This window comes from Lissotriton vulgaris, chromosome 3_2 (assembly GCF_964263255.1).
Source record: "Lissotriton vulgaris chromosome 3_2, aLisVul1.2, whole genome shotgun sequence".
In the NCBI taxonomy this organism is placed as follows: Eukaryota; Metazoa; Chordata; class Amphibia; order Caudata; family Salamandridae; genus Lissotriton; species Lissotriton vulgaris.
In genome coordinates, this window is record NC_141690.1 from 227,204,665 (window position 1) to 227,231,324 (window position 26,660).

The 26,660-nt window shown below is 45.8% G+C and overlaps 1 protein-coding gene across 1 annotated transcript in view; it reads left to right on the forward strand.

The window, feature by feature from the left end:
- Nucleotides 1-26,660, forward strand: part of KDM3A (lysine demethylase 3A) — a 335,469-nt gene that overhangs the window by 5,206 nt on the left and 303,603 nt on the right. The window lies entirely within an intron of this gene.

A 26,660-nucleotide genomic window follows, 5' to 3' on the forward strand; every position in this document is an offset into this window, starting at 1 on the left:
ACATGTCTTGTTGTAGCACTTAAGGTAGAATGTAAGTCAGTTGGTGAATACTCCCTCAGTTCAGCATTATTAGGCACAGTCTCAGGCAGTTATTAGTCACGCAACGCAACATACACGCGGCCCTGGCGCGACACTATGCACACCTCTACCAATCACGGTATAACTGTAATGAACACAACCTGACTGGGTTCCTAGACCGCCTGCAACTGCCTAAGGCAACAGAAGAACATAGTGAGATGATCGGCGAACAGATATGCACATGGTAGATAAGTGTAGGTGTTTTTTGCGCCATGAGTTTTTGTTTATATGATGAAATTATATTTTACACATGCTCATTTGGTTTTCTTATATTTATCTTCTAGACCCCTGACGAAGGGTCGATAAGTGACCCGAAATGCATTGGGTTTGTTAAACTGCATTTTGATGCAGTTAAGATTCAATTATGAACGAATGAAATTTCTATTGAAGATTGAAAAATGAATGGATGCATTCTTGGAATTAAAAATCATCGATTAAGTTTGCGAATGTTTTGTCAAACAAGCAATCAACTCAAACTTTTAGTTTCAAGAAAAAGTGCACACTCCAAGGGACTGACTCGTCTGACCCACGCAGCATTGTATAATTTGTTGGTACTGCTAGACACAGTGCAACGGATGGAGCAGCACACAACGAACTCTGTGAAGTTTGGAATAGTAGTGAAAACAGTGCACAGAAAAAAACGTAACTGTTATTAACATGTTCTTTTAGTCCATATTATGCAAGTAAAAACAATAGGGCAATATCATGTCGGACAACATATTTAGGAGTCATTCCTTCTTCCAAAATTCCTTTTATTCTTTATTCATTGTTTTTTCTTTAAAATCACAGCGCAAGATTGGTAGCCAACGCATTTCGTCCCCCTGGTACTTCTTCAGGGCTCAGCATGGAGAAGTCTTCTTGCGTGTGCCTCATATTGGGCCTTATGACAGGAAAATGTAGTATGAAAAGAATGGAGAAAGATTGCTCCAGCGAGTCACGGAATGACGTCTGGTTCCATAGATTCGCTCTTTCCGACATATTATTCTATTGTTTTTACTTGCATAATATGGACCAAATAAACATGTTTCACATGTATTGGTGACTGTATAATTGTGCTGAACCATTTGTGAGCATTTTGTTTGGGAAACTGTTTTTCCTATATAGAGGTGTAGGGGGGGGGGGGTCACGTCTCTGGTTCTTTACACCACTGTATAGCTCATCATCACTTTTAGTACTCCGTGTGGATGAGTGCAGGACTAGTGTGCCTTGACCCTTCATTTAGTATTTTGACGTTTTGGAAGTAGTGGTAGGAGTTGGCAAGCCAACTCCTTACTTAGAATATTGTACTCTGTATTAGGGACCTGCTTACTGTCATTTCGGTGGGAATCCTGTCGGACTTCGGTCGGTAGGTCACCGGTGCCTGAACCGGAGTTTGGAGCAACACCCCCTTCTTCAATGAGAAAATGTATAGACGATCCAGACGCAGCACCAGTTGAGTGGTAAAAGGTGGCATAGTATTCCACCAGGAGCCCTTCTATTCCCAGGGTTTTGTTGCGGGGAAGTTCTCTGATGGCCTCCCGAATTTCAGTGGTAGCCAATTGGGCCGCTAGTGCCAACCTGTGGGAGGATTAAGGAGTCTAAAAAAACAGCTAATAGCTTGGGCTCAGGCCGAGGGAGGGGCCATATAGTGCTCTTTGTAATAATCGTGAAAGGCCGTATTGATCCTTATGTGGATGGTGAGGTGGGCCAGTTGTGGTGTAATGATTTCAAGTATGGGAACAGAAGGGGGTGCATCTTAAATCATCTGGGCAAGTAGAGTGCCTGATTTGTCATCCACAGCATGAGTCTTCTGGGCGTTTGACCGATAATCAATTACACACAGGCGCTCCAAGGGGACTGCATATTCAATTTGTGCTACTTTGAGCTCAATATGCCCTGGTGTCATCTGCCGTCGCAGCCCGTTCTAATTATCCCAACCCCACCTCCACTCGCATCAACTTTCGATTTAACTTTTTGGCGTGCCCCGACAATCTATCTAATCAAGGTCGCTCTCACTACCACCTTGAATGCTTCCCACTCTTATCAGTGGTTAGGAGGCTGTATTAGTGTTGTCTGTGAAGTAGGTATCTATGGTATTGGCCTAGGTGTCATGAAATGCCCCATCTTCTAAAAGATGGGAGTCAAGTCAGCACGTGGGAGCCAGGGTCGGCACCCGGCACCATAATAATTTGAGTTTCAAGAGGTTGTGGTCTTATAGGATTTTACTGAGGTAGGAGTATGGTGTTGCATAGTATAGTTAAGTTGTTTTTATCAGTGGGCAAGAAGATTTAATGTCTATTTCGTCCGGACAAGTAGAAATTAAATCTCATAAATAAGACAGGCTGTGGGCACTCTGGGGCTCACAGCCGATCAGATAAGCGTGCCGGAAGCCTTTGGAGGCTTCTGATTGGCTAGCAGCCCATAACTGGGCTCTAGACAGTGATTGAGTGACGTTTTCAGTCCCTAAGCCAGTCTCAGCAAGCAGGAGTTTGTGGCCGCCGCGAGGCAATACATTAAGATAAAATAAGCACTGCCATAATGCCCGCCATAGCACTTGTAGTGTTCAAAAGGGTTATATTTTGCTCAGCTTGCAGATCGCTCTGTAATTAGAATAGAACTGATGCGCACGCCTGCTGTGAGAGACAGTGTATAATGCGTGTCCTTATGGTTCCAGAAAGCGCGGGCTCTCATCGCTGCTAATGGAGCTTGTGACAGCATAAAACGTGGGGGCGCTGAAGCAGAGGGCGCAGTAAAGCGGCGCCGCAGTACGGGGGATCCGAAATAAGAGGTAACTTGACCCGATTAAGGAACTGTCTGTGGGCCTCGGAGAGACTGCCGATCGATAGGGCCGGAGACAACAGAGTATTGAAAACAAGCTGCAGACCGAATTAGCTGGGACCCGTAGCCCACTGTCCAAGAAAAGTCACCGTCCCTTTACCACAGCCACGCTAACTTCAACTTACTCCACACGCTGTGGCACTATCGAGCGTCCCTAACCATTCAAGGGATCCGAAAATCAGATGACATTCTGCCCCCCCCTTCTTTACACGAGGCCAGTTATGACACAGGACCCTGCCGCCGCCACTACCTAGTCCTGCTGTCCCATGGGCACCCAGAGATCAGTGCTGCCGCCGGCTTCCTATCCTCGTAGCTTCGGGGTTGAGTGAGCGAGAGCAGACTGCAAGGTTTTGAAGGGGCGGTGGGCGAGGCGCTAGCAGACCACTATAAACATGATCACTGGTTTCCACTTCCAGAGAAGCCCGCCAAAGGGTCCGGGTACTGCTGCATTTGCATCAAACACAGTAAGGTGGGGAGTCTGATCTGCCTTACGAGCCATCAGCTCTTCACGCTGCTGCCTCTGTCTTGGTTCGGGTAGGACGGTTCCATTTGTGTGCTTTGAGGCAGCGGCCCTACCCCCTGTCCCAACCCCCTTCCACCTACCTTCCCGTTACTGCCGGCCTGTAAGATGATGATGATGGGGTGCACAAGCATGTCCAAAAGCTACATGTAGACTGCTGCTAGCTAACTCCTCCATGGTTGTGTGCACACCAGGGGGTGAAGTGGGGCCGTCACCTATATTCTAGAGAGCAAGTCACTGAAATGGAGCAAAAAGCAAGCGGGGGGGGGGAGCGGGAGTGTGTATACCCTAAAGCTAAATGAGCCTGATGCGTTAGGTTAATGTAAGGGAGGGGGTGAGGTAGCAGGGTGGATATTGCTCTTCAAAGATTAAAAGATTATCGGGTTTCTGTTGTACTTGAAAGAAGACCATGGGTCAAGTATAATTATCATGTAGGTTTAATTAGGTTTCGTTACAAGTTCAGATTAGGTTGTTAAATTAAGAAGAATATAAATATAACCCCACCAGGAGTGGCCTCCCTGCCACTCAGCCTGCCATCAACTGCCACCCCACCTAAGCCAGGCACACAGGATTCGACAATGACATCAGACATTACAAGAGCCACACCAGCTGAGTAGCAGGGAAAACACAAAGCTAAGTATAACAGTTTCAAGCATGGCCTGATCAAGAACCCACTGAGTCCCTATTATTGGGGCCCAGTCACTGCCCCCCCCCCCCCGGTTTTGTACTGTTGACAACATATCGGGAGCGAGTGTCTTTGTTGCCCATGATGTTCGGTGTAAGTGCACTAGCTCCGGGAGCCCCAGAATTCAGTTAACTCCACACCTGAAGTACCAACGGATGTGCCCAAACGCTACTACAGGAGCCGTGCTGTAAATCGTGCTAACAGAGCACGTTTCCATTGCTGTGCAGAGAGCAGATAAGAACTCCCTTTCACACTAGATGTGTGACACAGAATTGTCATATTGGGCAATTTCCTTCACAAATGGGAGATAACTTTCCCATTTGTGTGAGATAATGCTCAATTGGCCAGTGCCTAGTATTTTAGTGGGTATAATTCAGCCCGTTGTGCGCATTTCTTTTAAGCTGCCACAGCGCTACAGTTTCTTTCTTGAGCTGCCAGGCTCGCTTAATTGCTAACTAAAGGACACTGAATAATTAGGTAAAGAGGTTGTCCAGATTACACCACGTTGGTAAAGTGAGGACATGGCTTGGATTAGAAGGCGCATTTTGGGACTCTTCAACCTAAATGTCCCCTCTACATAACACATTTGATTTCCTGTGCAGCTGCACCAATTTAATAGTGCAGCGAAAAAAATGAATGTGTCCTTCTGTAAATGTAACTGGCGCTCCTGTAAAGTGCTACAATACCTTCAGGTCGAGTGTGCGGTATATAAAACCGCAAAAAAAATGCCACTCTTTTATTAGCACTGAAAGTCTTATGCTAGCGTATTCATGCCACATTAAAATTCACATCGATCCATACGGTGAAGAAAAATAATGTCCAGCTTTTTTTTAAAAGCACCAAACGCCACTTTAAAGTGCGTGCGCACTACCTACACAGCAAATGGCTGTGGGCACAGGGCATCTGCTCGGAGCTTGGAATCCCCTTGATGCTAAGCAAGACATTCTTTCCCTCCTTTATTGTGCCCCAAGGTGAGACAACCACACAAGCATGAGGGACATTTCTGCAAGCCTCACCGCCCACGGGTATTTCCTCAATATCCTACACACAGCAGCAGAAAAGGCAAAGCTTGACCCGGGCGAGAACAGGCAGCGCAATGGCTCTATTTCCATTTCAAAAGGTTGAATCTGTTTTTCCCTCGCCTTCTTGTCTGTTACTCAGTGGTGTGGTGAACCTCCAACCTCCGCCTCCCCTCGCTCTGTCAGCTGGAAGATGGAGCGAGGGCTGCTACTGGGCCCCACTCAGCCTGTCATCCTCAAAATAAAGAGCAATGAATTCTACAGTGTGTGAAGTGTAGCACTGTAATAAGTGTTGCTTGTGTGCCCCAAATAACTGATAATAGGGTGTCCCAAGTTAGCTTCTAACGGTAGACCAGAACTACATAGTGGAGCAGGAACTCACTGCTACCTGTTTGCAACTTCTCGCTCTAGCCGAGACCTGACTTGCTGCCTGGGGCATTCTCATTGTTCAGACATCTTTGACTTGTGTTGGATTAAAAATAATCATTAAAACTGCTCTATTCATCAGAATAACGTATCCCCGTCCAGTATATTAATTAAGTCTTAAAATGACTTGACTAGTGAAATGGTGGTGAGGAAGATATGAAGGGTGCCATTAAAGAAGAGAAAATGCTGATTTCACTTGGCAGCTGTACAAAAATCTGGTGGTTTGTTCAGTTGGTATGTGCTAGTTTATACATATGCAGAGCTCTGCCAATGAACACAACTCAAACACTCGGACAGTGCTTGTGTGAAACCGGGGGGCCTCCATTTAAATACTCCTAGTTTGTGAAAGAGAACCTGGCTAGTTGAAAATTGGCTTCCATGCTTAAATGGTTTTATCTTAGGCAAATATTTTAATTCACCTAAACAAACTTTTTCTAAATAATCAAGAGAAGCACTTTCAAATGCATGCGTTCACATTCTGAGCTGTACAAAAAACAGTTTTTGAATTAATATAGACTACAATGTTGCTCTATATTCTGGTCACATACATTTTTCACTTCTGCTGTGCCTCTTGGTTCACTAATGGCACTGTCATCAGTGTGGTACATCGTCCATTCTTCAAGAATGTCAAGACTGATGGCGCGGGCAAACAGATCATGAGGGTTCCGTTTTCTCCTTCTACAGATACATAGTTTAGTGAGATTCTAGATCCTTAGCAGGACATGAAACATGCTTCTGTCTGTAGGCAAGCCAAAGGGTGTTCATTTTTAATCAGTAAATAAATATTTTCAAAACATTTTGGCACCTCATTCCATAGGTGCATGCATTTATGGTGATGCATACACTTGTTTCTCTGTCAGCCCTTATGTTTGATGTATGGACGGGAGTAGTTGGGACAAGTGGATTTTACGGGACATGTAGATCTCAGTGGCATTTTGTCCCTTGGACAAGTAGATTTATTTAAATTCCACACCCCTGTATACAGTCCAGTCGTGTATGTGAAGCATGTGGTGGAGAATAGTAGGAATATTCATGCATGCCCCCATTCCAGCTAAGCCAGGCACCTAAAACTGTCTAACCTTGTACCCAGATAGGAGAACCTTAGCTAAGCGATTCTAGGCTGTTCCGTGGGAGGGGGGGGGAGGGTAATGGGGGTGTGATCGATCAAGATCAGTGTCTAATACTGCGTTAAAATCCCCTCCCAGCATCCATTGTCTAATCCGCGAGGGCCGAGGTGCGTTATGCTAAAAATTTCTAGTTCAGTGTTTGGTACGTAAATGCTTGCAAGTACGATAAGTTTGCCATTCAACCTATGCCGGAGCAGGGTGTATCTGCCATGTGTGTCTATTCGCCTGTCCAGAACCTCAACTGAGACCACTGTTCAGACCCATATTTCCGCCCCCATGCAAAGGCAGAGTATGACGTGTGGAATATTTGCCCCCTACACTTTTTCCGAATTTTGATAGCCTCAGTGTGTTTCTGTAGGTATACTATATGGCTACTATGACATTCAGCTCTGTGAACAAGCAAAATAAGGGACTTGTGGAGTCCAAGACTTGGAATTCCATATTGATGTATGGAGTCCAGAATTTAAAGGAATAAAACAATTGAAGAGTGAAATATTATGAATGTTAACTATGCATATGTACGGATTGTGTGCCAACTGGGTTTACATAAAGTATATTATATTGGCATTCGATAGCCATGGGTTTTCATAGCATAGTGTTAGGTATAGGTAAGTGCGCAAACAAAGCTCCTTATGTGACAAGTAAATGCTTGTCAATTGAACAAAAACTGAAAAATCCCCCAATACAGGGTCCAATGTCAGGACATCGTTTGACCAAACATAAAAAAGCAAAGCATGCCAACACTGATGTGCTCGCTGGGTAGCCTTTGGCATTATGGCTGACAGCAACGCTAGAAGTGTTCTGACTGCCTCTACAACTTGGAGGTATTTCCCCAGGCTCGGAGCCCAGAAACCTGTGAAGGTGTATAGCATAATTGGTGACAAATAAGCCCCTTGGAGCCCTGGTTTAAGTCAATAAGTAGGAGCATTATACAGTGGTATAGTTTTTGTACTTGGGTTCATGCATGTTGTAACTGTGTTAAATTTAGGTGATATAAATTACATTAGTGGAGTGGGAGTTGTGGGTAGTTCCTACTCTCCTGCAAATTTTACCTTCAAGAGTATCTAAATGAAGTGCCTTCATCCCAGTAAATCATTTGTTGTTTGTGGTGTTATAAAGAGGAACCATGCCAAACTGTGCTCAGTGTCTGAATGGGTCGTGCCACTATAGGATGACCCGTCTGTGGAAGGTGGACATTGGTCTCTAAGCGTAGGAGCCGATATGATTGCTGCTCGTTAGACCGCCCCAACCTGGGTCTGCGTTAGGCTCATAGCTCCCCGCCCCTGTTGATTTGATGTGTGTCCCTGTCTTTTGCATGTCCTTTGCCATGTCTGCGATGGAGGGAGCTGTTTGTCATTGGGAATGGAAAGTTTTATAAAGGTACCTTCAAGCCATTCCCATGCAGCCTCTGGAGATTCAAAGAAGTTGCTTTTGTGGTCATGATCAACTTTAAGACGAGCTAGAAATAGTAAGGCCTAAGTGAGGTTCAGCACACATAGCTGTTTCTTGACTGCCTGATGGTAGTCTTGTTGACGTGGAACAGAAATTGTGTAGTCTGTGAACAGAGAAATTGAAGCCATTTTGAAGTTGATGGGATCATTTTCACAACATTTGAGTAGGAGTGCAGCTCAGTCCCTGTAATTAAGGATACGGGCCACCACTGGTTGTGGTGGCACACCAGGGGCCAGTCTTCTAGTCTGAACTCTGTGTGCCCTTCCATGCAGAACAATTTCGATAGGCACCTTGCCAGTTTTCGATTAATTGTGTGGCATTGGGGCCTTCGATATCCTCTGCTAGTCCTATTATCCGCAGGTTATTGTATCGGTCCTGCCCCTCCGCATCCTCCATCCGGTCTTTGTATGTGGCCACCTGTTAATGGAGTTGTACAGCCATGGGGGTATGTTCTGTCCTCCAGGGAGCAAGGTTGGTCAAGGTTGGCCATGTTGATCTTCATTCTGTCTGCCAGCTTGTTATGATCAGCTTTGAGAATATCAACATCTGTAGCTGATGAGTTGTCCGACCTTTTCAACTAGGAACGCCCAAGGTTGCAGGAGTCTACAGCCCTGCCTCTCATGCGGCCCTGCCGCCCTGCCTCTCATTCGGCCCTGCCGCCCTGCCTCTCGCGCAGCCCTGCCGCCCTGCCTCTTGCGCGGCCCATGACAGTATATATATCTCTGCACACTGAGACCAATGCCGAACCCTTATAACCTCAACATGTCTACCCTCTGGCCAGCGCAACACATCAGATCTAGGTTCAGGGAACCCCATGGATTACAGCTGCGTAGGGGTAGCAGCGCACCTCAGTTCTTTTCAGGTGCCCACAGCACAATAGATCGTCCAGTCTTCCCGGTTCTAAGGCCATGCAGCGCTTTCAGTGCTTGTGCCCACGCATTAATAGCAACCACATGTTACTAGGCCCCATCATAGATAAAGGCAGAGAGTTATTTGTGTCCCTATACTGGTGTCTGATCTGCCAGGCTCACTTGCATGGTAAGTGGCGCCGCACTGCGGTATCCACCGCTCCTGACCGCAGAGGGAGGGGAGGAGCGTCAATGGTTGGGTCACCAGCCAGAACTTATTGAGCCAGTCTGGTTAGTAGGAGGAGGCCTTGGGGTCATGCAGTCTATTAGCCCACTTGCCAGAGGGGTGGAGGAGCATCTCCCTCAGGGCAGCGCTGGCTACCCCCTCACCCCCCAAAAAGTTCACTGCCCTCTCCACTAAGTGGCAACCAGGTCTGCTCCTCACCTTTGGGGGCTTCGGAGGCAAAGCCCCGTGGGCCGTGCCCTGGCGGTGTTACAGCATATGCTAGTAGGGCGACCAACTTGCCGCACTTTCGGGCCCCGCTCAGGCATTGCCGCCAGTGTCCAGGCCAGTAATCTTTGCGGCCTGACTCTGGCAGCGCCGTGACAGTCCCATGACTGCCAGGGTCACCTTTTCCGTGCTCAGCCCGATCTCCTCAGGGTTCTGGCCTGCTCCGGCCGCAGCAGTATCTTCAGCCCCCAGCAGTGAAGACCCACAATGCCCAACTCTGCTCCCTGTACATTGTGGCCATTCAGGGTCCACCTCCGCTCCGGCAGTGCCTCCTCTGGACTGTATCCATCTGCCCCCCCCCTTCTCCCCAACACATCTTGTGTGCCCACTGCCTTCTTGGTCCACTGGGCCGGGCGTCGCATGCGGCTCTGTCTGCCATTCAGTGTTGCCTGCGGTAGGGCTCGCACTCCTGGAGCGATTGCTCTTGCTGGCCACCTCTCTTCATTTGGGGCAGATCCAACACAGGTGAGACCAGTATCAGCAGTCGCTTCCCCATGCAAGATCAGGCCAAGGCACCCTCTGGGGAATGCTAAGCAGTCTAGCTCGTCTTCATCTGTGGTAGGCCTGCCACGCGGCTGCCAGGTCTATCTGCTCAGGCTTCTCTGGTGCCACCCCACAATGTTGGGGGTCTGTAATCTCTGGTCTCCTCCCCTCCAGTATCCAAAATCTCCTGTGCACACTATGCAGGGCTGGTGGCCTCCTGATACCAATGGTATGTCAGGATTGTATGCCCGGGTAGCTCTCCACCTACGTAACCTCTATCTTTGGCGGTTAAATACGCCCCCCCTCTTCTCCCCCCACCCACCCTCCACCCCCAATTTAATAAAATCTTAATTGCAAATTGATTGTAGCACTAACAGTACGCGAAGTTGCAGAGAATTAAATTCAAAACTGACATAAATGCATATATCCTTTTGTAATGGCTATGGAATAAAAACATCCTGGTCATGAAGTTATTAGCAAAAGTGAATTCAACTCTGTCATTTTTATCTCCAGTTTAGTGGATCAAAATTTGTCTGAAGGAAGTTAACAATAAGGGAAAAGATTAGCATTTTACTCCTGTAGGTTTACCGGACTAATTCACAATAGAATCAATATGCTGAAAAATGGCCCAGCTCCGTATATGCAAAGCCAATAGATCTTGTCAATGGATTTGTCTAGGCGTTTTAGCCATGTTGTACACCAGTGTGGCAGCTGTTCAGCAGAGCTAAAAGTAAGTGGCTTGGAGTAGGGTAGTGTACAGTGGGGTAGATTTGCATAGATTGGGGTGGAGTGGAGTTATGGTGCCATAGTTGGTTGGCTAGTCATAGAGTTGGGTGGAGTGGCGGGTCCTAGTGTCGAAGGGCATAGAGTATGCATGGTGTGGTAGCGTCCTGCCATTAGACAGCCCATTTTTTATTGAACTGACCATTGCATTTGCTCCAAAGTACAGTTTACTGCACACAAGTGTACAAATTTCATCACCTAATGTATTTTGATCGCATGCAAATATGTTTCCACCACACTTAAGAATTTTAAAAAAAAGTGCTTCACTTGTAGTGTGGAAATGTACCCCCGTGAAGGCACACTGGTGCAGGGTCACCCTCTCGTCCACTGGTTTGAAGACTAACAAAAGCGAGATCGGCACTAGAGTGGAGTAAAACAAACCAAGTTTATTAAATGCTCATGAGCAGGACTGCGTCCGAACAGCACCCTCAAGTGTTGTGGGAGGAGGTACGCTGAATTCACAAACCATTGTCCTTGTATACAATTTTGTTGCAATGCAAGCATGTGGACAGAAATGGAAAGAGCGAGTTTAGACACAGACATTACCAGCAAACAAGGGCAGGTGGATGACCACTTGGTCAGCAAATAAGTAGGTGGAACAAGAATGTTTTTGACAACAGTAAACAGTCAATAGATAGCCTCTATGACCAGGTGGACCAGCAGCTACAACACCTCCCCCCCCCCCCCCCCCCTCCCCCAGCATGTACATTGCTTAGCCATGTTGAAAGAGGTCAACTAAAGTTGATGACTCAAGCAGGATGAAAAATGAAAAGGCGAACTACAGAGGACAAAAGAATTGCGAAGGAAGCGAAATGGATGCCACATCCAAAATGGCTGTTGCTTATGCTTACGTAAAATATTGCACGTTTCCAGTTTCCACAGACAACCCTTTTAGCATAAGGTAAGACTTTTTTTGTCCCTTCTGAGGGGTATGATATACATCGTGAATATGAATTAACATTTCACAAATTTCTCGTTCCACTGCTAAACTGGCATTTACATTTTGGACATTCGTTTTAGATGGTACACAAGTAGTACAAGTGAAAATACAGCGGGAACAGAGCATAAGCAACGAGAAGATAATTGCAATAATTATGAATAGGCCGACAATATTTTCAGACCCCATACAGAAAAAAAGTTCCAGAACCATCCAGTCCAAGTCCTTGTGCCTGGGTCTTGATGTATCTCAGTGGCTATTATATGCAGTTTGCAAATGGCACCATAAACGGAAGGAGCGTGGTCAGGGATAAACACACAACAGCTACTCCCGATCATGTGACATGCTCCACCACGATCAGCTAATATTACATCTAAAACCATTCTATTTTGCAAAGTCACGTTCTCGTGATTTTGAGTTCTACTGTAATATTTCCAAGAGCCATTGCTATTTGATTAGTCACTGCCTCTACCACTCGGGTCAAGCGTCTTATTTTTCTACTATTCAAGGCCATACCAACAAAGAAAAAGAGTCACAAATTAAAGTCAACATATTGCTGTAATGCAGTTCAGTTTGATCCACTTCATCATTATAGTTCTTTTGAATTGGTTCAAGGTAATGTCATTAAACAATTTTTGATCTTTGATAAGATACAGGGGGAAGCAAGAAGGACACATAGCATATTCCAGATCATCCAATTGATAGATAATAGTAACCTTTACTTCCACAAATGAAATAAGCGTTGTGAGGATAGAAAACTGCTATTATTCGTTCCAGTGATATTCAATACTGTAGTACAGTCACTTTTTCCCACAAGAATACTGCCAAAACTGCTCACACAAAGATTTGCTTGGGCTCTAGTAACAGCGATAACAGGAGGCCCGTTACCCAGGGCCGTTCGGGTATTTAGGGAAAACGAAGCTTGTGGAGGAATTTCCTTTGCAATACTCCTCCATTTCCCATATAGTTCCTTTGGTTTGTGGGAGGCCTTCACTATCAGGGTAACAACAATGTTTTAACTGTGCATTAAGTCCTCCTACATCAGCTGGAGCAATATTACTAAATTCAGAGGCCCACAAAAGTGCGATCCAGGCTCTACAATAGCCATTTTATGAAAATGGCAGGGGAATGAGACGTTCCTCCCTTCTTCTGATGGGCTGGTATCATTCCACATATAAAGCAGTTGGTAGTATTCGTTGCATTATGTGTGTGCTGCAACATTTGTATGAAAGTGTCTTGAGATAAATTAACAGACACTCTTACCACGTCAACACATGACAAAGCCATAGATTCCAGCAGTTTTTCGATGCGTCCTGGGAAGTTGACAGCAGGTAACTGGCACCAGGCTTCCCCCGTATCTTCCGACATATCAGACAGCGCAGCCCAGAAAACACAAGAGCAACTACGTGGATAACTCTTAATGCTGGGGGTACGTTTCCTTGGGCAGCTTTATTTACAAATGGAAACTGAGGTTGTGACTGGGGATAAACGTACCGCTTAACCCCTTGTATGCTCCTGACAAAGCCGCTCCGTCATGAGCCGCGGTTGTGCTGTGCTCATGACGGAGCGGTTCCGTCCTGGCCCTGCCGCTGCGCCTGCGCGGCGCTGATTTCGCGCCTGCGTGGCGCGTTCTATTAAGTGGGCGGTGCCATGACTGAACCGCTCCGTCATGAGCACAGCACAACCGCGGCTCGTGACGGAGCGGCTCCGTCACGAGCATGCGAGCGCCACTCGGCCCCCCCACCCCCTAGCGCTGCGGTGGAATTGCCGCCGCAGCGAAGGGGTTAAAGAAACACAGAACAAATAAAGAGGAACAAGACGCGGATGCAACAATAGGAGAAACCAATTGGATTTTCGTGCTCTGTTTTTAAGTCCATCAAATCACATGTATAGAAGGAGCTAACAACAAGTTATACCTGCTGAATTAAGAAAAAATCAGCCTGGAACCAAGAGTGAAAAGACTGAAGGATGCTGAAAGGGGACGTATCTATGAGAGATGAATAACATGTTATAAAGAATAAAGCACAGTGGCAACCAACCAGTGCCTTACAAAATGAGCGAGACAAAAAATGAATGTCTTGAAAAAGATGGCCTATTTTCTTTAAAACCATCGAAATGCATCAACGCTTCATACACCCAATCGTGGAAAATCAGCTTATCCTTAAAAATCACGAAGTAATTGGTACAAGGATTAGCCAGAATAGTGTGAACCCGGATGTGTTACTGTATGACAAATTGTGGTCTGTTTTAGGTCTAATTTTCCTTTTGTATATCTTGTATAGGAATGTAGTGCATTTTGAAAGTTTGAATTAGTATTATTGTGTTATTTTATGAGCAGTGTCTCTCGAGTGACCACAGCACATACAATGATTGTTGGTGCGGTTTTAATTAAATGTATTTTAATAATTAATTGCAAATCTGCTTGTAAGCAGGAAGTTGTGTAATTCCTTTTTTAATAAATGATGTGGTTGATATCCTCTTCGCTGCTGATGATGAACTCAGCTCGTCATCAGCCACGGTGGTCGTGTGCTGAAGACGAGCTGAGCTCGTCATGTAACGCAGCTTTTTCAAATTTGCCGCACACAGCGGGAAAAGCTGCGCAGCGATGCGGATATAAATGGTTTATAGTATTATTGTCTTGTAGAAAAGTTTTGATCTTACCATACAGTAGAGTTCTAATACATGGGCTATTTGTGTGAATTGATTGGTAGTAATTTGTCCACCAAGGGATCCTTTGACTTTACTATTAAATAGTACTCCAATCCCCTGGTTGGTTAAAGGGGTCACTCTCGTTTCGCTATACTAGATTCCAGCAGATCGGCCATGTTCAGGAATTTAGAAGATAGTGTCACCAACACGACTAACACTGGCCAATTGGGTAGAAATAATGATGCGTGACGTATCCACAGTAGGCCCCCCATTCAAATATTAATGGAAGGTATCAGCGAAACAATGACGGACCGAACCCAGAAATTAATTTAAATAACGTCAATCGGAAAAGTCCCTGGCAGCTGCAAAAGAAAACTGGCCACTCTGCAAATTCATCCTTTAGTCCATCTATTAATCTATTCCCATCCACATACAAGGACCACGTTTTATAAATTCTTCTTCGGTTGGTCCCTCAAAGGCACACATTTTTCTGACTAACATCCCCAGAACTCCGTCCAACTCTTTTGGGGAGGATGAACAATCTTTGATGAATAAGAGCATCCATTGGCTAGGTCACATGAGGAAGTGTAGGTCTGTAATAAGAGAAGACATATTGTCAGCTAAAAGATGCGTGACTCATGGCCGCACCACAGATTTTGTATATCTAAAATTGAATTCTGTGGATCTTGCAGATAATCTTGTGTCATTCGATCTAAGAACATCTCATATGATCTCATCCTACATCAGGATTAAATATAACCCTCCTGTACTAACCAACAGTAACAATCACTCTAATATATCTCTAAGATGCAAAGAGGTTTCTTCCCTAGACAACATAGATTGATGTTTATTGCCAGCTCCTCCCCAGTTGCCATTCAAGTTTGCGGCAGCAGAGGGTAGGGGACTCGCTAACATGTCTAATGACCAGGGAACCGACAATCGGGAAGAAATCAAGATATTAAGCTCCGAATTGTCCAACCCTATATCTGCTCTTGCTTCCTGGAACATGGCGTGTCTCCAAACAAAGACAGCTGCAGCCGAATGGTCAATGTTTATAGAGGGCCAAGACATGGTCCCGAAGTCCCATTTATCATCCAGGATCTGAATTTTACCAAACCTGCCATTGCTGGACAAAAAGGGAGGCCATCTGGTGAGCTTACCCTATGGGTACAGCAACAACCTGGTTTTAGGGTTGAAGAGCTACCAACGGATAGCCCCTATATCCGTTGGTAGCAGTTAATTACAGTTTAACCAAGGTCGAAACACAATACTGATCAACCTATATGCCAGAGGGATGGTGGGTGGGAACCTCTCTAGTACAGTGTCCCTACTCAAGGCCTTCATAGAGAAATACAGGGGAAGGTATAACCTGGTCAGGTGACTTCAATTGTACATTTGAACCTATTGACCATGAAGACGGTTGCCTCCTTAGTGAAGAGGACTCCCAATGGGGCATTCCATCTTTCTCTATCCCAGATAAAAAAAAAAAATTGGACAGAGGTGGCACTCCAATTAAAGAGTGTGCATGGAGAGCGGCGTTGGGGTTGTGAACGGGAGGACATCATCAGATTGCAAGGGTTCGCATACTTCTAGCAATGGCATAAGAAGCAGCAGAATAGACTATTTTCTCATTCATTTGGAGTTGTGGTCTTGCCTCGTCGATATGTTTGTACAAGAGAGAAGGGAGAGTGATCACAATCCACTCTTGCTCACCCTGCAGATGCAGGGGTTAGCCACACAGCCACAGTCAACTGAAAGGGTGACCAGAGACGTAATCCCAACAAACGATATGCGTAGGGTGAAGGGGGCAATGCTAATTGAAAAAGAGAATATCCTAGAGCAGATGAAGGCAGTGGTGGAAAATACCCTAACAGCTATTTCTATCTCAGATACCAATGAAAATAAAAAAGTGTTATTTTACAGGCTCATTAAGAATTGTTTAATTTGCTTAAATGCTTTTTTATTAAACCACTAAATTTAGTAGCCAAGATAATTCAAAGTGCGCTAATTGGTACAGTAAGAACTTCAAAACAGCCTACAAGAATTTGTCACAAGCCATAAGAACTAAATCAATGGAGGAGATTAAACCGGTACGGCAAATGTACAAAAAAACAACACCTAGTCAAAATAGGAGGCAGATGAAATACGATGGGAAGATCTTCTGCGTGTGAGTAATGAAAAAGGCATGCAGAAATTTTGGAAGACAGTAAAATGGGGCAGTGGTGAACCCAGCCAAGCACTAGATAACTATGTAGCACCAGACCAGTGGGTTTCGTTTTTTGAGGCTCAGTTTGCTGCCACACCGGACCGCTTAAACCACTGCCCCATATTTGAATCCGATACCATTATGGCCTTTGGGATTAGGGGGATTCGAAATCAACCTGGACGCGATTTCAAACAGCAGAGCTCCCTGCTCTGATTGCATCCCGGCTGACCTATGTAGTCACGTTAGAGCCAAATTGGCTCAAGTATATTCACGCACTTGTCAATGCAATAGCAGGTTGGGCTCCCATCCCATCCCAGACTCTTGGCGCAGTGCGGAAATAAGGAAATAATACCAATTTACAAAAAGGGGACCGCACATGCCCAAGCAATTACAGACCTATAAACTTAATAGTCAATCCACAAAATCATGTGCAGGCTCTTGCTGAGTCGAGTACAAACATGGATATGCTAACATGATATTTTATAAATATTACAGGCTAGATTCCGTTTGCATGTCAGTAATATTGACCAGGTCAGTAATATTGACCAGTAATATTGACCAGTTTTTTAGATTCATGTATGCTGCTTTCATAGACCTCAAATCTGCGTTTGATCTGGTCCCCCGCAGTAAGCTATGGGAAGCATTGAAAGAATCAGGGATGCCACTAGAACTTCTTGCTTTAATTGTTCAACTGCATGAGTCCAATTATGCTCAGGTTCACTGGGGCTCTAAGGGAATGATCACGGAAAGGATTCCTGTAACAAAAGTAGTCCGTCAAGGGTGCGTACTGGCCCCTACTCTTTTTGCCTTGGTTAACAGGGTAGTCAACTATTTTTCCACTTATCCCACCGATGCACCCTCACTAGCAGGTATGAAGGTACCCCTATTAATGTTCGCCGATGATGCCCTTATTTTATCTAAAACACAAACGCTTGCAACCAGCTCTAGATAGATTCAAGGTATTCTGTAGTGATAATGACCTCCAGCTCGTAGTTCATGTAGACAAAACAAAATTTATGGTTCTACATTAACACAAAGTGGTGAAGGTCAGAGTGTACATAAATAAGGTTCAATTGGAACAAACCAATATTTTTACGTATTTGGGGGTAACCTTGGGAAAGAAGCTAAATTGGCAACCCCAAATCGATATACTGGTCCTCAGGCATGCTCAGCTCGCAGGTGTCCTAATAAAAGATCCCCAGCTCTTGCAAACAGACATTTGGCCTTGCATTGACTATTTATAATGCAAAGGTTAGGGCCTCGATCCTATATGGTGCAGAGCTTTAGGGTTTTGAAAACATAACATCCTTAACAATAGCTCAGAAGAAGTTCATGAGAGCACTTGCAGGACTCCCACAATCGACTCCCCTCAGACCCCTATATCTAGACTTGAGTTGCTCAGAAATAGAGGAGCTAGCTCTGTTTAGGCCCATAGCATACTGGAGAAGTTTCTGCACCACTCCGGAGCTGCTGTCCTATGCAAATGCATTAACCCACATAAGAGAAGCAGACCCTTCTTGCAAAATCTCATAGCTACGCAAAATAAAGGGCACATTGGTGGACATGAAATGAAAAGACTATTTATAAAGCGCGATAGCTACCCTCCGGTGTCCCAGCGCTAAGGGGCATGGGGTTCAGTCACTTGTGGGAGATCCAGCAGGCAGCACATTCCTATCCATAATAGCTTACAAGGAAGCATACAGGAATATGGCCAAAGTAAAGAGTTTGTCATCCATACAGAACACCTCCCTTACGGATATATTCCTGGAACACCAGTATCCCAGTTTGAGGCCTACTGGACTTTGTATCCCAACCATGTGACAGATAATTGTACCACCAGTTTAGGGTTGGCTCACTGCCGATTTAAACCATTCACTTTAAAATGGCAAAACACAATAGGCATCAAATGTCCATGACGTCAAATCATGGATGAGTCAATCCATTCTGTTCAAATGCCTTTGAGACAAATGGCTCAAGCCGATCTGTCATAACTTGGGCACCAGATCAAGTAAACTTGCACTTCGTATTTTGATGACTAACCTGCACAGACATATAGCTATAGCCAAGTTCCTGAGCTCGTCATGGGGTATACGAACAAATAATCTGAAGAAACAAGGTGTAACGAGTGACAATCCAAAATCATAGAAATGGCAATCCGTTTCAAGCCGTAGTTAATTCCTCCACAATCCACATTACCACAGCAATGATGACAGCAGTCCAAGTCAATCCAGTAATAAACATTGTGCAGCCGCTACAGATTTTTGTAGCGTTTGATTTCTTCTCCTCAGGCATGTTCATCTCGTCGACAAACAACAAAATAGATGATGCCCTAAGGTCCTGGGCAGGCTTTGGTTTCTTCACTAACGTTGAGACAAATAGTCCCTAAAAGGCTACCTACCCCCCTTTGTAGTCTGTCTTTAACCACCCAGGACAGTGGCTCAAACAGTCTCTTTTTGCGTTGAAGTGTCTCTCTTCCTGGATTGAAGTAGGTATCTAGATGTGCTGGGGATTGTGTTGTCTGGGAAGACTTCCTGAGGCCCTTTAGTTGACGCAGGTCATCCTCTATCGGTGACCAAAATGTCGTGGTGATCTGTCAGCACAGCAGGGCTCACAAAGGTATGTGGAATCTTTCTGCAGTGGCTGGCGTGGACCCAGTTCTTCCTGTTGGTCACTCGGACTGCTGCTCTGGGCCACGCCACAGAGGTGCAAGGCAACTTGTCCGTTGAAACGATTTTGTGAGGACACAATCTTGAGGCCGCAGATCATGACCATCACCCTGAGACCTGTCTGGAAGAGGTTCCCGCACCTGCTGAGAAATAGAAGACAAGCTGTCAGTTAACTGGGACAAATAGTCACTCATCAACATGTGGGGAACATCATGTATAGGGCGAGGCTTAGGGACCTCCCCCAAATATTCATGGGCCTCCTAAAGTCTTATTTCATGTGGCGTAATGCCAGACCGTGTGTGTGGTATTGATCTGATAGAAAGCAAGGCTATGGGCAGTGCTTCAGGCCATTTCAAAGACCTATAAGCCTGTTTTCTTTAGCCAATTTCGGTTTCAGGGTGGAGTTGTAACGCTCCACCAGGCCTGCTGACTGTGGGTGAAAAGCAGCATGAAATTTCTGCTTAATCCCCAACCCTTTCATGACATATTTTGCAACTTGCCCAATAAAATGAGGTCCGTTGTACTCCATAGGACCCGACAAAAGCTGAAGCGGGGAAAGCACTCCTTTAAGAGAACTTTTGCTGTCGTGAGAGCTGTATTATCCTTCGTAGCATATGCCTCCAGCAAATTTACTGAAGGCACAAACTAGGACATATTTCAGATTATTACAGCGCTGAAACTGAATGGAGTCCATTTGCAGGACCTCAAAAGGTGCAGATTGTGTCGCAAACCCTCTTGTTGGAGTTTGCGTTCCCTTTCCAGGATTATACTGGAGACAGACCAGACAAGACTGGACTATCTTTTTAGCAGTGCCGGCAATATCCGGATGATCCCAAACTTGCATGAGTGGTTTTGCCATTGAGGATGCACCAACATTTGCTGGCCCATGTGCCATGTGAATCAAGGGGTAGTAGTATGCTGTGGATAACCTCCATTTAGTCATATCTTTATTCCTTCAGGAGCCCTTATCATCCAGTGTTCCCTCCTTAGACCATTGGTCTAGTTCGTCAGCGGAGGCAGATTGTTCCATATCCAGCACTTACTGTCTGGCATCATGCCAACGTTCAGCTTTTACCGTAACCACATACATAGATGTGGTGCTTCGCTGCATTGCGGTCTCACGGGCTGTGTGATCCGCAAAGGCATTACCTGCTCGTATTTTATCAGTCACTTTCTTGTGTGCACTCCACTTAACAATTGCCACTTTTTTAGGATAGGTTAGGGCAGTAAGAAGATTATGCAGTAAATTAATTCTCCATACATTTTCTGTGTCCCATGTTAGGTAAGGAACCCCATTTCTTTCCATAAGCCGCCAAAATTGTGTGCCACCCCAAATGCGTACTGGCTGTCGGTAAAAATATTGACAAGTAAGTTTGTACTAAGCTCATATGCTCTCTGCAGTGCAATCAGTTCGGGCCGACATCTGTGTGATGCGAGCGGTCTCAATTACTGTCTGAAGTTTCGTAATAGCGTAGGCAGCAGATGTAGTGCCATCGGGTAATTCCAAACATGACCCATCAAGCCATAACTCCCCAACAACAATAGAGAGAGGAGTATCTTGTAGGTCAACGCAACCCTTTGTTTGCTCTTCAGTGAGAGATATACAATCATGTGATTCTTGCGACTGAGGCAGAGTGGCTGGAAATGGTAATAGTGTAGCAGGATTTAGTGTCAAACATCTTTTTAGCGTGATAAGGGGGGGCCAAAAGTATCAATTCATATCCTTTCAGACGGGCACTAGTCAAATGCTGCGTCTTGGTTTGGTTTAGTAAGGCATCAACTGAATTGGGTACTAACACAAGCAGTTTGTGTGACAGAACTATTCCTTCACTCTGGCGTATAGATACAGCAGTTGCTGCCACCACTCGGAAACATCCAGGCAGTGTGTAAGCGACTGGGTCAAGGACAGCTGAAAAATATGCTCACGGGTGTTGTTTATAGCCGCGTGTCTGTGTTAAGACCGAGTGGGCACAACCTTCCCTTTCGTGAACATAGATTGTGAAAGATTTAGTGTAATCTGGGGTACCTAATACTGGTGCAGAACAAAGGACTTGACGTAACTGTTGGAAGGCGCTCTGGCATTCAGTAGTGCATGGGAGGGGCATTGGAGTCTCTTTGGTCAAAAGGGCTAACAAAGGTTTGAAAGTATCTGAAAAAACAGGGGAACACTGCCCACAAAAGGAAGTAAATAATCCAAACAGTGGTTCAAGAAGCAAGTTACTAAAACAGTGCAGTAATTACAAACAAATACACATTACAACCAAATATTAAGTGCGTCAATGGCCTTTCGACTGCTTTATAAGTATGCGGTCATCAGGATGAGAAAAATCGGAGCGTCCAGTCCAAAATTAAAAAACTCAAAGGTGTTGAAGCCACGAAGAGAAGACCAACAACCAGTCACAAAACTCCGGGTGAGACCACGAGGAAAGGTTCAAAACGCAAGAATGGATGGGTCAGGGAAAACGGCACCTTTGCAGAGATTCTTTCCCTGACCCGTCTCTGCCTTACAGCCCTTTTTTTAGCAAGTATATCATCTTGCAGCAGCTGATCTACCTTGCGACGCTCTACTTCCACAAAAGGAAGCAAGACCAATCATTGCACGGACATCTTTTTGAGTACGGGGTACAGGATTGTCTAGAATGGTTCAGATGCGATCTAGTGTGAGCGCACGTCCCTCCTTAGACAGAAGGTGACCTAAATAGGTAACCTGCTGTCTACAATATTGCAATTTCTTTTGCATGACTTTGTGATTATGTGATGCATGAAATGCCCCTTTTGGTACAGGGAAGGAATCCAGTTGTCTCTTCAAAGCCTGGCTGTAAATACTATGACTCTCTATATAGCCCTTTGGAGCAATGCAGAAACGGAAGGATCTATTTTTTAGTGTAAATCCAAAAAGATAGCAGCTTTCAGGGTGACTAGGTATTGAAAAGAACACGTTTTTCAGGTCAATGACCAAAAATGTGGTAGCAGTCGGAGGAACCATAGTGAGAAAGGGTTGTGATATCGGAAACTACCGGATATTGGGGCACTACAATTTTATTAACCTCCCGCAAATGAATAATGAATCTGTACATTTTAGTATCTGTGTCCTTTTTCAAAATGGAAAGGATAGGGCTATTGCAAATATTATAGGGAACCTCTTCAACTACACCTACTTTAGTCAAGTACTGGACAATACCGGCTAGTGTCTCCTCAACCTCTCTAGATATCGTGTATTGAGGCAAACGAAGCAATGAGGCACCTTCTCTCACTTGAATTCGTACAGGAGGAATAACCCTTTGACCTACATCAGTATCTGATCTAGCCTACAGAGTGCAGGGCAAGGACACCAGAACGGTGTCCTTCTTGATAAGGCAAGATCTATCAATGTTTGGATAGTTGTCATTAAGAATAACGTGTACACCTTCCGGGGAACAGCGTATTGTAGCACGAAAATATTTTAGTAAATCGATACCTACAATGTTATTTGGAGGGTTAGGGAGAGCAAAAATGGCCATGCTGTAGTGAATGTATCTAGTCCGAATTAAAGTGGCTGTGATTTTGGGCTAGGTGTAGGTGTTCCATCGAACGCTAGCAATGTTATCATTGTGCCAGACAGGGGAAACCCTAGGAACCAGTCTTTTAGAAAGGGCACTACGAGTAGCCCCTGTACCAACCAGAAATTGATTGTTAGATCCCAAGCCATTTGCGTCAACATAGTGGCCCATTTGATCTGCTGGCACCTCAACCGGTCCCACTCCCTGTCCTAGACGTCCCTATGCATAATCTGAATCTGTGGGTGTATCAGCAGAATAGTCAGTCATTTGGTACTGATGTCGTTTTGTCAAAAGCATTAGGGTAATTCTTCCCTGTTCAACTGCCTGAAACCGGGGGCGAACACTTGCATTACCCCTGCTCCCTACGTTCCCTGGACTCCCTCTCATACTTCCCCATTGATATTGCTGTCCTTGCAAAACAGGGCCCAGTCTCTGTACAACACTGAATAGGAGACAAATTGGCCTGAAGGAGAGGGAACACTCCTGGTGCATGCATTGCACATGCACCCCCTCCACCTCTCCTAAATGGTGAACCATACTCTTTTTTTTTTTTTTTTTTTGGAACCTTTATTAGTAGTATAAGCAATTACAAGTATGGGCCTACAACCATCCCGGCCGGCCGCTAAGTTAAGCAAGAGTATAGCAATCAATATGCAAGGTTATAGCAGTTCGAAATCCGGGGTCATAAAATACCAGAACAGATCTTGTAATAAGATGCACAAACTTGAAATCAGGATTTGAGAGGTTCATTTTCAAATAAGGAACTAAAAAGGGTGTCGCACAGTCGTACACAGTCCTACAATACTGCGCGCGAATCGGGATATCTACAAACAGTACAGATACGAAGGAAATATCGGGGGAAAGATACACAAAGCAGGAGAAATGCAGGCACAACCCCAGCACGTAGCGAGTCTAAACCCCACCCCTCAAAACTAAACATATTGCAGAGACCATGAACGTCGACGACACTAAAAAGAGAGGAAAGACTAAAGGGCCATAGAAACAAATACCGAACGAACGCCCATCCCCCACCCTGCACACCCGCAGAAGGCCATGGCCTACTCCCCCAGCAGCGTGCCTGTCGCCCTAATAGAGACCCGAAATATAGAAAGAAGGAAGTGAGAAAAAGGATAAGCGGAGGAGGGCCCTCGGTCTTGCCGCCCGACCACGCCCATCACCCCTACACCTAGGGAAATCCCAGAAACGAAGTAGTACAGTAAAAAAGAACATCAAGTCCCGGCCATAACGGCAATGAAATCCCGGTCAAACCTACCCATTGCACCGTCTGTCAACAATAAAGCCAATAGACTGTGAACCACATCATCCCTGACCCTGTCTGGCAATGGTACCGCCAGAAGTCCACTCGTCAATCGGTTTACAGAACAGCCCGAAGGGTCCAAACAATCTGGGCGGGTCAGGTCGGGGCGTAGCCATAGGAAAGTACAACCATCCAAACCCATCCAAGTATCGACAGCGGAGATCCGGTAATATCGACACTGACCCCGGAAACTTCCCAGAGTTCACACACAGTAGTACCATCCAGGAAAGGAGAGACACACAGTCCAGCAAGCGCCACGACATAGCTGGGACAGTCCAATAAGGAAAATAGCGTTTTGTCCCCAGCCGCCAGTTGAACATGTGTCCCAAAGAGACATCCACTTGTGTAACCATGTTGGCCCGAGCGGTCACGGGAACCGGGTCTTTCAGCGGCTTTTGGTACCAAGGCGGAGCTGGGACTCCCTCCGTGGACTTAGCTGCAGATTCGTCGGCTGTCCCTTGGGATCGGACCGTGGCCGCTAGAGACGGCGAGGCAGCAATGGCGGCCATTCTTCTACCCAGGTCCCGGGCATGACAAATCAGGGTCTCGTGCAGAACCGTTAGGGCAGCCAATATGTCCTTGGATGTGGGCTCCTGCGTACGTTGCAAGCATCCCGGCCTCATCCGTGTGACAGCCGTCCGACATGGACATGGACCGTAGAGGAGGGCACCAGCCGCCATCATAGTCAGTTTGGCCCCGTCCCTCTTCACCTCACTCAGGGACCAGGCCCCAGTGTGGGGCGCCACGGGATGCACCACCGGGGCTAAAAAACTGTGAGGCGGGCTCCCCGGAGGAGAGTCACCAAAAGGCTAAAATCCCTGCCGCACCCCGGGAGTCGCCCGCCTATGTCGGGGGCAATCCTTGGTTATGCCCGGGCAAAGAGTTTGGGGAGGAGGCAGGAGTCATGCGCCCCCTCTGATCCTGTTTTGCCTCACTGCCCCTCAAGGGTCACCGCCAAGTGGACCGGGCCTTAACCACCATCAGCGGCCCTTCAAGTCAACGGCACCCTCCGGCCGGCTCCTCACCGCCACCAACGGCCGTTGTTGTTGCAGTCGCGGCTGGATGCACGTCCACGTCAACGCCCCGGTCTCATCACCACGTGGGCCGCAGAGCAGTCTGGGACCAGTTCTCAGGGACTGCCGCACGCAGGAGCCCCAGGAGCAGACGGTAAGTGCTCGTTCTCCTTCTCCTATTAAAGTACGCCTTCGTGGCTCAGGATAAACGCCAGGATATACGTGTGGGGCGAAAGGGCTCACGGAGCCGAGCGACTATGCGGCCATTTCGAATGCCTGCTTGGCTCCCCCCCCCCCCGTGAACCATACTCTTAAGCCATCATCACCTTTATTTTCAATTCCTAAACCTTTTTATCCTACCTTCCCTTCGGTTCTAGTTCCTGTTGCTCATAATATTGTGCCATTGTCAAAAGGGAAACTGAGGAGAAAGAAGTCCAAGAACTTTCACTCGCTTTAGAGCGACTAGATATTTCTTGTATCATATTGGCAACAAATTTGTTGACCAACAAATGTTTCCCTGTGTCATCGTCCAGGGACTGGCCACTAAAATCATGAAATGTCTCCTCAAACCTTGAAAAGAAATCGGAGACGGATTCATCTTTTTTCTGTCTACAAGACTCTAACGTAGTCCAATCTATTTTCTTAGGGGGTATAAGTCTTCAATTTAGTCACAGTAGCTTTAAGAAGATCGAATATCTCCTGTTGGGGTTTCTGAGCAGGTAACCTATCCTAATTTATTTCTTCTAATTTTATCCAAGTGTCACCAAATGCCTCCGTGTCATTGATTTTGCATATCGTTCTCTACATATCCGGGGGCAAAATAAGCCCAAAGAACATATCTATATCTGCTAATGTCATAGTACTAGAACTAAAGGCTCCTTCCACCTCCTCATAGAAGGCGGCAGGATTTTTCTGGGGATCAGGCAAGGCAGCCTTAAGGGCCATAACACCTGTTCTACTCCAGGGAGTATAGATCCAATTATATATAAAATATCCCTTTGCATCATCGGAAGTCTTATCATTTGTTCCTGCACCCTTCGGGGGAACATATAGAGGCGCAGCTTCACGCATTGGTCTCATAGCAGACTCACTACTGTTGGGATCATTCGCATCCACCGGAATATCAGTCTTCTCTGTCTGAGATTCTGTTATCTCAACGCATGCTAGCTGCTTTTTCGCTAATTCTTTTTCCTTTTGCATTTGTAATGTATCATCCTGTAATTTAACCGCTCGTCTAATTGTCATATGCGTTATCTCCCAACAGAACTTTTCTAAAAAAAAAAAAAAAAACAGTTTTGAGTCTTCCCAAGCCTGAATTGTAGTTGTGAGCATAGTCGCTGTAGTCTTCCGACGAGATTCCTCTCTAGCACTGCCCTTCAATTTATCTTTATCTGCGATAGAGAGAGTAGAGCAAGTCTGTTGCATGGATCGCTGATCTTTGTCCTTATCTGCTGAGATTTCCTTATCAGAAGCATCTCTCTCAGGGGCACTATACCGGGGTGGGGGTCGTTCCAATAGGATGCAATCATGTAGTAGTGGATAGATAGGGCGCCTAATAGGATACTGACCATTTACCGCTAATC